We start from the raw sequence: 13,463 nt of genomic DNA on the forward strand, positions 1-13,463 counted from the left end.
TTTTGTGAGACCCACAGACATAATTTCTACTTCTAGTTTTTCTGAAAATTTTCTTTTCATGCAACAAAAAGAAATTGAACAATTGCCAAAAACTCACATACCCCACCCTCCAAAACAAATAAAACCCACAAAACCTATATATGAGCCAAACATTAAAATATCTTATTCATGGCATGTAATTTGCTAATAGGACATATAAAAAATAGTGTTTCTGCTTCTCCCCCCTCAAGCTGCCTTTAAAATAGCAAACATCCAGAAGCTTTTCCACTTTCTCCTTTAACTGGGACACAAATACAGAAGTCTGAAATGCTGACCTATATGGTTTCAAAGACAACCCTTCCCCCCACACCACCCCTATTATGGTAAACTATGAATTTCTAACAACAACAGGTCCATTTGTTTTCATGTACATGCTCTCTGTCTTTGTAGCAGCTCGGATATGTGTAGCCTTCAGGTTGTATTTATGTATAAATGAATTATGGTTTTTTTCTGAATCCGGACTATAGTCCACTGAACAAGAAAATCCCTGCATGGAGGGTATGTGTGATTTTACACGAAAAAGAAGAAATTGCATTGCAATCACTTTTTTGCTTGCAGAGCTGACATACCAACAGCAGCTGCTGACACATTGCAGTAATATGGATCAAAGGTGTCAAGCATAATTTCAAACTCATAGTTCAAGTTCTATTTAACCCTTTTTGCTGAGGCTCAGTATGTCAGTAACCTCACAGGAAAAGAAAAATAAAACAACCCAAACCAATCTTAACAGGATGTACGTTACTTGTGATTACTCCATGGCTTGGGAATTGCAAAAGCTCAGCGTACTCTCACTGCAACTACTGGAGAGAGTAGTGTATCACCACTAATCTTTGACTTACCTATTGTTCAAATCAGTGATTGCCCAAGAACCTAAACAGAAAGCTTACACTTGGATTCCATAAAACTTCTACTCTAAAATTTAAAAAAAGAAGTTTCTTCTCCAACAGTGAGCAATGAGAAATTGTGAAGTTAACCCTGGAAACGTAAAACTGTTTGGCAGGGAACTAAGCAGAGCATGAAAAGCTCCCTTTGAGGAGAGAGAGGTGAGGTAGCACCTCCCAAGTCAATGAAATCCTTCATGACCTCCATGGAAAAAGCAGGGTTTACATGAAAGTGGGTACATCCTTCCCATTTCTCCCTTTGGCTCTTTGGTCACTGCAGTGCCTGCCCTTCAGACCACACAGAAATCTGCTACCAAAGGAGATAAGCTCCAGAAGTTGTTTTTTTCCCCAGCCTGTCCAAAAGCACTAAGTACTTGCTAAAATGTACAGCCCATTCAGAGGCCAAGCTGGAGCTGGCAGCTGCTCCCCCTGGTACTCGGAGCTGGAAATCTGCTGCTCTCTCCAGCAGCCCCTGGGTGTTGTAGCAGGATGGCCTGTCCCCTGGAAAAACAGCCACCTATCCTCTTTTCCCTTGATGTTCACGTGTCTCACTACTGTGCTGCCGCACCAGAAGAGTGGTCCAGCTCATCTCCACAGAATGCACATCCTCTCATCACCTACTACTTGTACACAGTGGCTTCCCACCGCCAGCACTGCAGTTCTACTGCAGGAAGAGACTGCGGGGAAAGAGCAAAGACCTGAAGTAGTCTCAGTTGCTTCACTTTATAAAAGAACAAAAAATTACACTGTTCTCATCAGAGTGTGACAAATAAATATCAAATTTGCTTCATTACAGGCTAAAAAACCCAGTCAAACTGGAAATAAAGTGTGGACTCTGCTGAGTCCTCCACAGTACTTTATACCACCAAAGAGCATGTATCAAAGAGGCCCCAAGCACCAAAGACAATGTAGAACATCCTCACCCCACTGAAGACAAAGGAAACTATTTAATGTATTAATGTGTTTAGAGTCGAAGTAGAGTCATTACAGTCTAAGCAGGATAGTGTTTAATGAAGAAGTGCCTCTTCTAAAGGCCTAGCTAAGTAAATGAATACAGAGAGGAAAAACTCAATGTTTTCAGCTGTTAGATAGAGCAAATACAAGTTTAAACCTGCAATTAACAACCCAGTCAACAAAACTTGTCTGAGTAAGAACAAAGCTCAGCAAATTCCCAGTAAATTAACCAGAAGAAACACAATGGGACTGAGGATCAGTCAAGGCAAACAGAGCTTTGTTTGCTTCAGAATATTCGAGGTTTAGGTTTCAACAATAAACTTAGAGCAAGAATTTTCTTTACTTCTAGTGACTGCAAGAAAAGAAAACTAGGATTCACACATTTCTAATGCCAATAGGAAGATCTGTGGCTTCTTGAGCTATACCTGATCCCTTCTTGCTTGGAACACAATAAATAAAGAAGGTGTCAAAGCTGGAACAAACACAAGAGAGATATACCAGAATAAACACTAGTGACTACAGACAAAGGGATGAAAGACACAAAATTAAAATAAACATATGAATTAAGAATAAAAATACAAATAAAGAAAAAATAAAAATTAATTAAAAAGTGAGTGAAGGCACAGGGAAATGGCAGCAATACCAGGAGCATTTGTAGCAGCATGGTATAAAAAGACCTTCTGTGCACATTTCTAAAATAAAAGTACAAACATAGAATACCTAACACCAAGTCAAATACTGCAGGGGAATGATACTACAGACAAAAGATTGCATGGAAGAGTTCTTTACAGTCTTGCAATTTAAACAGGTTTCCAAGGCTTCCTCTTCTCAAGCTCTCCCAAGACCATTCACTCAGTACTAACATCCAACAATACAGGAAGAAGTAAATAAACTGAAATCCTCAGAGAAAGCACATTGCTTTTAATACATACTGGGATTTCTACTGAGCTTCAGGTGTCAGGTACTTTCAAGTGTTTGTCTTTACTGTAAACAAGGTGCAGAGACCATATCTTAGCTCCTGAATGCAACACTACTAAGTTATCTATTTGAATAATAACTTCTCCCCACAAGAAACTGGTGATGTAAGGAAGCATCAGTGCCTCCAACTACCCACATGGAAAATGGCCCCACAGACTCAACAAGAAAGTCCAGGACAAGACTGCCTGCAATATTAATTTATGCTGTTTTGTCTTCAGAGGAAGAGGATAGGAAATTCTATAAACATGACTCAGAACAGCCGAAAAATTACACAGGCTGAGATGTTTTGTTGTTTAGGGCAATACTAAGGCAACAAAAAATGCATGAAGAGACAGTCATGTATGTTTAGTTATAGATGTCTGACTAGGGGAAGGGGTTTCTACTGAGGTGTTGAGACTTTCAGCGTCCACATGGCAGCTTTGGTCACCAAAGTACTCACACCCACCCTGCCTCGATAAAAGAGAATGGAACAACTACCAAATTCTTGCACTTGAGGGCCAGCCACTTCTCTCAGAGGACTCAAAAGCAGACCTACAATCATCCTTGAGAGATATTCTGCCTATTGTATTTTGAACACTCCCACACAGACAACCACCTCAGGCCTCAGGTGAAATCAGTGGAGCCACTTGATGACACTCGTCCTGCAAATTTGTATCATTCAGATGTGAGAGAGGGATTTACTCCCTATTTGTTCAGCAGATGCCTTCTCCATGTATTGGGTATCTACATTTTAGTAGGGTCCTTCAAAGATTACTTTCTAGCACTACAAAAATTACCTGTGACAGTAAAATATCTTCAAATTGTTCCAGTAGGACAACACTTCTACTTGGAATTTCACCTGAATTCTCAGATAGTGTCAGGTGAAATTCCAAACATTTCTGTTGAGGAAAAATCAAGACCATTACCCTTCTCTTGATAGCTCTTCATCAAGCAAGATCTCACACGATAAAGACACAATCATGACCTAACGTATTTAATATAAATGTTTTGATGTGAAGATTCCTGTTTGTAAATCACAGAATGAACGCCACAAATTAAGCCTATAGAACAGGATCACACATGCCAACACAAGAGCCTCCAGACTCACTCACAGCATGTTAACTCGTTTTGCCTGCTTGTCAAACACTGACGGGAAGAATAAGCAGCAGCTCTCTGCTCTCAGTACCACAATGGCCTTTCACCAGATCACAGGCTGTAAGGAATCCTTGGTGACAAGAGGGAGAGACACAGGAGACTTTTTAATTTTTCTTGTTAAGATTCACAAACAAGCAAAAATGGGAAAATGGAAGAACACCTCATCCAAAAAACATCTTTATTCCATTAACTGACAAGCATATGCATTGTGCAGAACACACCCTCCCACAAATAACAATCGGATAAATATTGCAGATATTTTGGAAGATGTTCTTTTGCTCTTTCTTTGGGATACAGTATCATGGAATGCCAAGGAAAAAAAAAAACAAAACAACAACAACAACAACAAAAACAAACCAACCAACCAACCAACCAAACAAACAAACAAACCTGAAAGTGCTGTGGCGTCAAGCTGCAGCTAAGTACAATCTTGAAAGTGAGAGCATAGCTGGCAGCCACCCATAAAGTTTCATGCAGCTTCTTGGGTCAGAAAGTTTAGTTACAAAGTGTTTTCACTGCTGATCTCTTATGTCAAGAGATACTTCCATCTCATGCACAATCACCTGTGCAGATCCCATAGGCTAAATTATGCCTTCACTGGCACTTCAGCAACTACACCATCCTCGACATGTGCAAAAAGGGATGCACAGCACACACATCTCACTGTGAAGGAAATGCCATGATAACAACTCCATTTTCCCTATAAATAATGTAAGGTACTCGAATAATGTCTCCTCTTCAAAGCTGGACCCACTAATGAAAAAGACTGCATCTATTACTCCAGCAGTGTCAAAGGGGTCACAGCTAACTACTGATGCTCAGCAACTGCACACACAGTTCGTACTTAAGGTTACTGAAGGCTCCATGATTAGAAAGGAATTTCTTGTTACTGTAGCTGATGTGCTGAAACGAGCGGAAAAGATCAGAACAGGGAAAAGGAAGAAGCCAACGGATCAACCACAGGGGGTGAGCTGCTGGGTGCACCATGACTGTACTCAATCTGTCTGGTCTATCACTTTTCAATCACCAGAAAAAAACTGGAAAAAATTATGTACAACCCAGATTCCTAAGAATGTGGATCATAGGCACTGATGCACAATTCACCTGCCTAGGCTTACCATGCTTCTGAGGATATACAGTTGTAAAGCTGTAAAATGTAAAAACTTAGTTACTAACTTTAAGCACAGTAACCAGAGAAGCCCTCATTGAAAATGGATCCCAAATTGCACTGCAGAGTTCCACGCTCCTTGGGATCACAGAGTCCACAACAAACATCAGTGTCCTCAGTCAATACTGAGGAAGGTATGCCTGAGAACAACTGCAGGACCTCTACATCAGAGGTGCAGTGCACACGTCAGGGTGCCTCCCATCCTCCCCTCATACAGCCCATGCAACTCATATATGAACCTACAGACAGCTCCTATTTTTGTGGGCAGCTCTACTGCCTTCAAAAGAAGCTCTCAACTCCCAGTAAGCCCTCAAGAGATCCCTGCAAAAGAGCTGAACTTTTCAAGCCTGGTCTAAGTAAAGTCCTGCACTTCAGAGTAACAACTTTCTTGCGTGCCAGCATTGGAATTTTGATACAGAATTAGAAAAGTCCAGGAAATAAGACTCCTACAGGGCTCTTTTTTAAGACATCTTTTAACAAACTTGCACTTTGAATAAATAGTAAAATTTTATAACTAAAAATCCATTAAATGGAGCACTGTAAAAAGATCATTATTTTAACTGATTTCCAGAAAATTACTCAGATGTTTTATAGTTTTGAAAGACCTGACATTATTATAACTTTTTTCCCCTCCTTTAAGACATCAACTGTGTTGGTTCATAGAAAACATGCTCATTGATAAATCTAGTTTTCTATTTTCTATTAAAACAGGCCTTAACTTTGCCATATTTAATATTTTTGGGTTACATCAGGTTTAGCAATTTTACTATTGAAATAGAAAATATGCCCCTTTCTCATGCATTGTTTCCCATGAGTTCTGCTTCCTATAATGCCAGTCCGCTTGTAACAAAACACACACACACACTAACACCCCCACCTTGCTATCCCCATCCATAGAGCTGTGTTTTATGACTTTGTCCTCCTCTTTTTTCCCTCTTGTCATAAAAAGCCATATATTACTTTATCTCTAAAAAAATATTACCTTGCAATCAGTATTGACAAGACGGCCATAAGATGGAGATTACAGGCTAAAATTAGCAGGCTAATTATCCAGCCTGAAAAGTCCAGTTTGCTAGAGGACTGAGGACAGGACAATTTTACCTGAACCCAAAGAAAGAGATTTGCCACCACTACTCCCAAACAATTGCTAATGGCATATTTAGAAAGAGTTAAAACAGAGAAGATATTTGGAGAAAGAACTATTTATATGCATCCTACCCTTAATAAAACTTACACTAGTGGTAAACACAGACCTCCCAGTAAGCTGTACACCGGGCTCTCCTGTGCACCAGGTTTGAGAGCAGCTGAGCCTCTGGAGGCCAGCAGAGTCTGTGCAAATTGGGGGGAAAACCTCCATGAAACCCTGCCTGGCTTTACCAGAATCTGCAGGCTGAATCAGCCCACAGATTTTAAAAACACAAGAAGACGGATGTAAAAATAAGAAGTTGCGGGGGTTTTTTTACATACCCATGGATATATGGTAAAACTACACCATGGCAATGTGTCTGACTGAATGGGTACTGAGCTGGAAAGTGATCATACTGGAGAGCTGGAGCTGGACAGGAGCAGCAAGACCCAAAGAGGAACACAGCAGCCACTTCTGACCTCTGCGCTGTCTATGCACTATAGAACAACAAATTGCATGGGTACCAAGTGAAATCCTACAAACAAACAATACGATCCTTTAAAACAATGCCACGTGTGCTGCCAGCACACCATGGCCTAGGGCTACCTCACCAGCTGCACAGACTGCGAGTCAGGCAACTCAACCCTCTCCATGGCTCCAGGACAACGTGAGGAAATTCCGTATAGCAGATGAGACAAGAACATTGTTTCACCTGCTAAATGAAACAGTTTCATGTTTGGAATTGGTTTGGATTCCCAGGACAACGCGCATCTCTCCCTGTCACTCAAACGTGGAGGCCTGGCTGCTCCACTGCTCAGTACCAAAACAGAGAGGTGCCACAAGCTGCTTGCAAGGTGCCAGGTCATTTAAATTCCCAGATTAAAATCTCCAGCAGTGGAAGAGTTCCAGGATTCTGGAATATGTGAAGACGAAAAATCCTAAAGCAGTAAAAAGAGAAATTAATAGAAACCAACGGCAAATGAGGTGGGAAAAAAGGAGTGCAAAAGATCACAGATTCTATGAATAATTGAAATGTCATGATTAATCAGTGTGAGCATGAACTTAAACTACGTAATGGATTCATTATCTAACGAAACACCAAATGTACTGTAACTATAATATTCTCCCCTAGGACAGGACTCAGAATGCCAGTCGACATTTTGTTCCCAAAAATCTTCCAGTACAGGCATCGGTATATAATTGCAAACCTTTTCCAGTTGTAGAAGCAAAGTGTGTAGGTAAAGGTTTATAGATCCTGAGCTATGAATGCCCTCCCTTACCTGTCACAGAGTAATAAAATGGTTGAGGAGAGCCAAATGAACATTTTAAGCTATAATTACTTTCTGATAGTGAGATCACTGAATGTATCACTCCTTATTACAGATTAACATCCTAATTATACTGTGTGGGCAAATGAATCAGCACTTTAAGACTGATGGGTTGGGTTCATGTTAAAAAATGTATTTGACTTTTTCCCTTTTCACGTCAAGTCAGAAATTATTTCATAAGTCTCAGCTGATAAATAATTGTGTGAAGCTTAGCAGATATAATAACAGACTGATGACAGGAAAATATTACCAATCATCTCCTAACTTTCCTATGACGCTTTGCTCTTAGAAGTCTTCTGTGGCAATATATTTCTTGGAATGAAATTTGGTAACTTGCTGGAACTTAAAGAAACAGCTGTTAGGGATGCTGTTAGAACTCATTTTTTTGAGCCTTAATGAAGATTGGATCACCTGTTTCTTAGAAGGTGCTGCCTACTTTTCCTTGTTATCTCCTGCATCCTCTTCATCTGACATACACTACAGACTCCTCGTCCCTTCCCTGAGCAATATACCCTCATGGGAAATATAAATGGCATTTTGTATGCACATCTATGCCATTTGAAAAAGAAAAGAAAATGTTACATACACTTACAGTGCACATGTAGTGGCAACATAAAGCAAGTTAAAAATGAAAGGCACAAACCGCAAGATACATCAAAATCATTAGCATAATTTATGACTATATTTGGAAGAAATTGTCTTGACAACCTATAGAAGAAATGGACAAAGGCTCAAGGTATACCAGTTACTACTCAGCAAACACATCTGCAAAAAGATTTTTTCACCACTATATAAGAACATGAAGTACCATGTTACAGATGCTAAAGGAAAATGCTCCAACACACAAAAATGACTACTTGTGAAGAGTTCTCCAAAGCCTCATCATTTTTCTCTAGATTATTAGTGTGCATTAGGGTATAAAAAATAAAATAAAATTGAGAGTTTGGGATTATATTCTACCAAGTCTCAGTCACATTTTCTGAGAAAACATCAACAACCATTCTATTTGGCAAGAAAATCCTTTCCAGTTGCAGCTGAGTCAATCCTCCTCATGATGTACAGTAGAAAAAATATATACTCTGAAAGCTTAAAACAACCTAAAGTGGAAATATTTCATCTTCTTGGGTAAAGAGATCCAGACTAAAGTCTTTTCTAAGGTCTGGTTATGAAGAGAACACCTAGGAGCTTTTCATGAATAAGCAACGTTGTAGGTTTTCAAGAAATCTAATATAACCAAATGGAAAATGCTTTCACCCTAAGACGTCAATTTCACAATATTTGCCGACTTATTTTTCTCCCATATTATAAAATAATATGATCAGAGTGAAACAGACAAGTGCCCAGTTGGAGCCACACTCTTTCCAGTAGCTAATGATGGATGCTCCTTCAATTTAATTAGGCAGAATCTATCAGATCAGAGAAAATCTCATCTTGATCTCAAGATAATTACACTGATTACATCAATGACTACCATCATAATCAGTGGCAAATCTTGCAATTTAATCTTGATAACTGCATCTGGTGACTGCAGATGGTGTCCTTGCCTAGTTGAAAATCTCATTCTATTTTTGCAAAGTGTAAATCTAACCCCTGGTAACAAAACTGTGTTATTAGAAACTGACAGGCCTTTAAGGAACCACCTTGCAAAGATAAGCAAGATTCAGACCACCTAGAGACATTTTCTTCCACTTTTAAGGGTGTTTATTTCGTTCTGTGTACTGTGATCTTTAGGCTCATTCGAGGTTCATCCAAATGCTCCTGCAACTTAGAAGCTGTCATTAGGCTGGGGAGGCTGTGCTGATAATAAAGTCAGCAAGGCAGAAATAAGGAGGCAAACCTGAAGGGACTGTTCAGCAAGGAACACGCTGGTGGCTCTGCAAAGCTGCCATCGGTTGCCCAAAGCAGCAACAAGACAGCTGCTGGCAGCAGACACATGGGCACCAGGGAATCCTGCAAGAGGTGATGCAGACTCCAAAGCTAGACAGGGAGAAGGAGGACAAAGCAGAGAATGGCTGAAAGATGCTTTTTCTGGCTGACTTTCTGTCACAGAGCAGGTTCCCAGGACCTACAATGGGTCAGCAGAGATGAAAACATTTTTTTGTTAGATAGCTCAACAGGAAATACAGATGTGAGCAGAGGAAGTGCCACAGTGACAGTTCAGCACCCATTTTCACAAACTCTTGCTTTTACTGGGTCTAGATTACCCTGTTGAATTAAAACCCAGGAAGTCAAGGCTGTTTCTCTCCCTGAACAACTTCCCAGTGACACAAACATAGAGCAATAATTCGTGGCACAAATAATTTGCCAGGTAAGAAGCCAGCAGAAGCTATTACTAAAATGAAGCAACCTGAATTACAGTAATACACAAGATGAGACTAGAAAGAAAAATAACATACTTCCAGAGCAATTACTCTGAAAAAATCTTAAAGGGGAGAAAAAACCCCCACAAGATAAATTAGCAAAAGGGGACAGCAGTTAAAATAGAGTACCTCAGAAGTTATTAATTCAGCTCCTTGTGCTTTGAAATATGCTACCTGTATATTAACAGGACCTTAAAGGAGCATGTAGAAGTAAAGTAACTAATTTAGAAAAATGCAAGAAAAATAAAATGTGTACCAGCATATAAAAGAAACCAATCAAGTTTGAAAGTTCCAATTAAAAGCTCTAAACCTGAAAGGGAATGCTCAACACCACAAAACCACAAGCTTCTCCTAATGAAATTAAAATTGTGACTTATCAATGTGAAAGAGACAGCAAGTATGGAATAATTATGAGATCAATAAGCAATTAAGCAACTTTAAAAGACATTCAAGTGACCTTCCACAATCAAGTGAAATACTGAGTTAGCTACATGCCATTTGGGCCATTTGGCTACATGCCATGCTACATGCCAAAGAAACTGGCTGATCAGTGATGCTGGTTTTGCTGTGCCAATGGTTATTACACCTGCACACTGCCTCTTGCACAGCTGAGAGAGCCAAGAGCACATCTACAACACCACGCAATGTACTTCCCATTTCTGCACCAAAGGTGTCAAGCAAAGGTATCATAACCTACCATATCAAACCACCCACCACAAAAACCACATCCTTGCTTCTAAGATTTTAATCTATGAGCAGCTTCAAATAACTGTAATTTCTTTTTCTTTAGCCTGCCAGAGAAACTTACCTCTTTTTTTCTTTCCTGTCCTAATAATAGATTTTCCTTCTATATTTAGGTATCATTATAACTCCAAAAGCTCAACATGTGGTATTCTGGAATAGTCAGACAGTGGAATTTTGTACTGCCATGAAAGTAGGATTAACAGGTTCCCATCAGGACCCACTTTTAGCTCTGCTGGCTTCTACTGCCATTAGAAGCTGAGGAAAAAACTAGCCCATGTACAACTTCTGCAGCCCTGCTTCAGGTGAGGATCTCCCAAGCAAATAAAATCTATCAGTGTAAAGCTTCCATGACATCTTGTGCTGGCAGCGCTTCCCTAATTAAGAATTTAAGGCCAGATGGAGCCATTAGATCATCTAATCTGACCCCCTGCCTACCACATGACGTGTCATTTTACGAGTAAACCTCATACTGAGCCCAAAAATTTAGATCAGACTGAAGCATGTCTGAGCTGAGAAGACTCCTGTGGGCCCAGGGCAGTACCGTTTGTGTCCACTGCTCTTGCAACATCCTGTATCAACATTCACTCTAAGAGTTAAACTACTCTAGCGGACGTATTGGCTCCACCAGGATCCAGACACCAAGCAAGAGCGTCTGTTTTCAAAAGAAAGGCTATATTGAAAGATAATGTTCCACTGTTCATCATCAACAGCTGCCATGTTACCACTTTCTCCAAATGAAAGTTAGACAAACTGGCTGGTTTTTAATCTGCTGGTGAGTTACATCAGGCCCTCAGCTGCCATTAAAGGACTTTTCAAATTACATGTGTTACATCTTAGCAACAACCAGCATGTTTTCATTTTGAAATAAGTGCTCTGGGCCATCCCCAAGGCTTCCCAGGAAGTCAGGTAATTTATTTAATTTTTTTTAATGTAGTACTTTTCCAAAGTCACATAAAACTTGTGGTACTATGTTTCTCTTCTGAGGACATATGATGATAGCAAGTTGTTATTACAATTGGAGGTTGCAAGCCGAAATCTTTTAGGGGTTCTCTGACCCTTACTCAGCAAAAATCTTCATCCTGTTTACAGCTCCTCAGCTTGGTAAGAGGCAAGAAAGCCTCCAACATTCACAGCGCTAAAATAAAAGTTATCACCAACTGCTAAATGAAAGGAACAGCTCTAAAGAAAAAAAATAAATCTTCTTTTCTCACTGGAAATAAATACCAGTCATTATCAGTCATGGAATCTAGTTGTGCAAAAAAAAAACCCCAAAAACAAGGCACAGCTGCTGGACACTGAGTGTGCAGAGGTCCCATTTTTACTGAGGGAAAAGAGGTCTTTATCAGCAGCACTAGAGCACAACAGGAACAGACAGAAACTTGGTTCAATAAACCCCTTATTTTAAAGACAAGAACATACCAGCTCTTTGTGCGTCCCCTCTGAGGTTATACAGCCAAGTTGACTTTGGCAAACCTAGCTGATACAAAAAGCAGGAGGTGTGAAGGAAAAAAAATCTTGATTAGCTGGGCAATGATCCAATAAGCAAGACACTGGAGGCTGCAAGTTCACAGCTGAAGAAGCTCAGGTAGAAATAATTTATAGCAAATTAAGTTAGGTCATGATAATGAAATTTAAAGACATGTGGGACACGATCTGTTTTACTAAGGCTTGTTGAAAAGTGAAACCCAAGCAGGGCTAACAGGAAGGCTAATTTAACTCTGGTTACAGCTGGTACTGGCACTGAGATAAACTTAACTTGACATACTTGGAATGGGAAAGAGTATAAGAATAGGATTTTAAAAAACCCAAAACTTTTTAACACCTTTTTTTGCAGGAGAAAGCAGGGAAAATTTGATCCTGTGAATCATGGCCGCTTGTTTCCCAGTTTTAAAACATCCTGGCACACAGCCCTCAGTGGCAAGTGCAATGGGAATAACAGATCGCAAGGGTTGGGAAAGGATTGATAACAACAACTGCACTGCAAAGCCCCTCCCATCAAGGAGCAGGAGGGAGGGTGGAAAAACCTGTCGGGAAAAGGTCTCGTAAGAGGTGCAGTCCCCTTGCAGGTCACTGGAAAGCAGCAGCAATGGCAGGAGGGATGCTGTCATCACTGAGGGCTCTGCAGGTTACCTCAACAGGTTATCTGGCAGCAGCCTGGGCTTTGGCTTCACCCGGCAACAGATGAGGTGCCATTATGTCCTCAGTTGTCCCTCCTGCCACCCACGTCTCCCACGCTGTGAAAAACACCAGGTGAAGGGAAAAAAGAGTCACTATAATGGATGAATGCAGCAGTTTGCAGGAGCAGAGAGGGAGAGAGTGATGAAAAAGTGTTAATATTAAAGTAATAAAGCTTGCGGACATTTTTCAGTCTGAAATGCACACCACCATAAAACAATGCTTAAAGGCATTCACTTCTGTTCCAAACCACCTGCACGCTAAAGCACCCTGCTAGCAGCACATAAGTTGTTTACTACCAGTCTTATTTCAGTCAGACTCCAGGAGAGCCATAAAGCTGAATTTTTTCACTCAGTACAGGAGTCCAAGTGGCCTCAGGTTTTCCTTAGTATGCCAAGCCCCAGTGTGTCACCTGCGATCCCTGCCCAGTCACTAACCCACTTATTTCTAGTAAGATGTATAAAAGTCAAAGCAAAGGGAATCTGTGCCTGACACATGGCACACACACACCTTTCCTGCCTGCTTCTCCTCAAGTTCCTGAAGGAACAGCTACTCTCAGTGAGGTGTGCTGAGCAC

General features: G+C 40.4%; 1 protein-coding gene across 6 annotated transcripts in view; it reads right to left on the reverse strand.

The window, feature by feature from the left end:
* The window catches only part of LRRC3B (leucine rich repeat containing 3B), a 45,286-nt gene that overhangs the window by 1,854 nt on the left and 29,969 nt on the right, over positions 1-13,463 (reverse strand). The gene's annotated exons all lie outside the window — the stretch shown is intronic.

The sequence above is a fragment of the Hirundo rustica genome, chromosome 1 (assembly GCF_015227805.2).
Source record: "Hirundo rustica isolate bHirRus1 chromosome 1, bHirRus1.pri.v3, whole genome shotgun sequence".
NCBI lineage: Eukaryota > Metazoa > Chordata > Aves > Passeriformes > Hirundinidae > Hirundo > Hirundo rustica.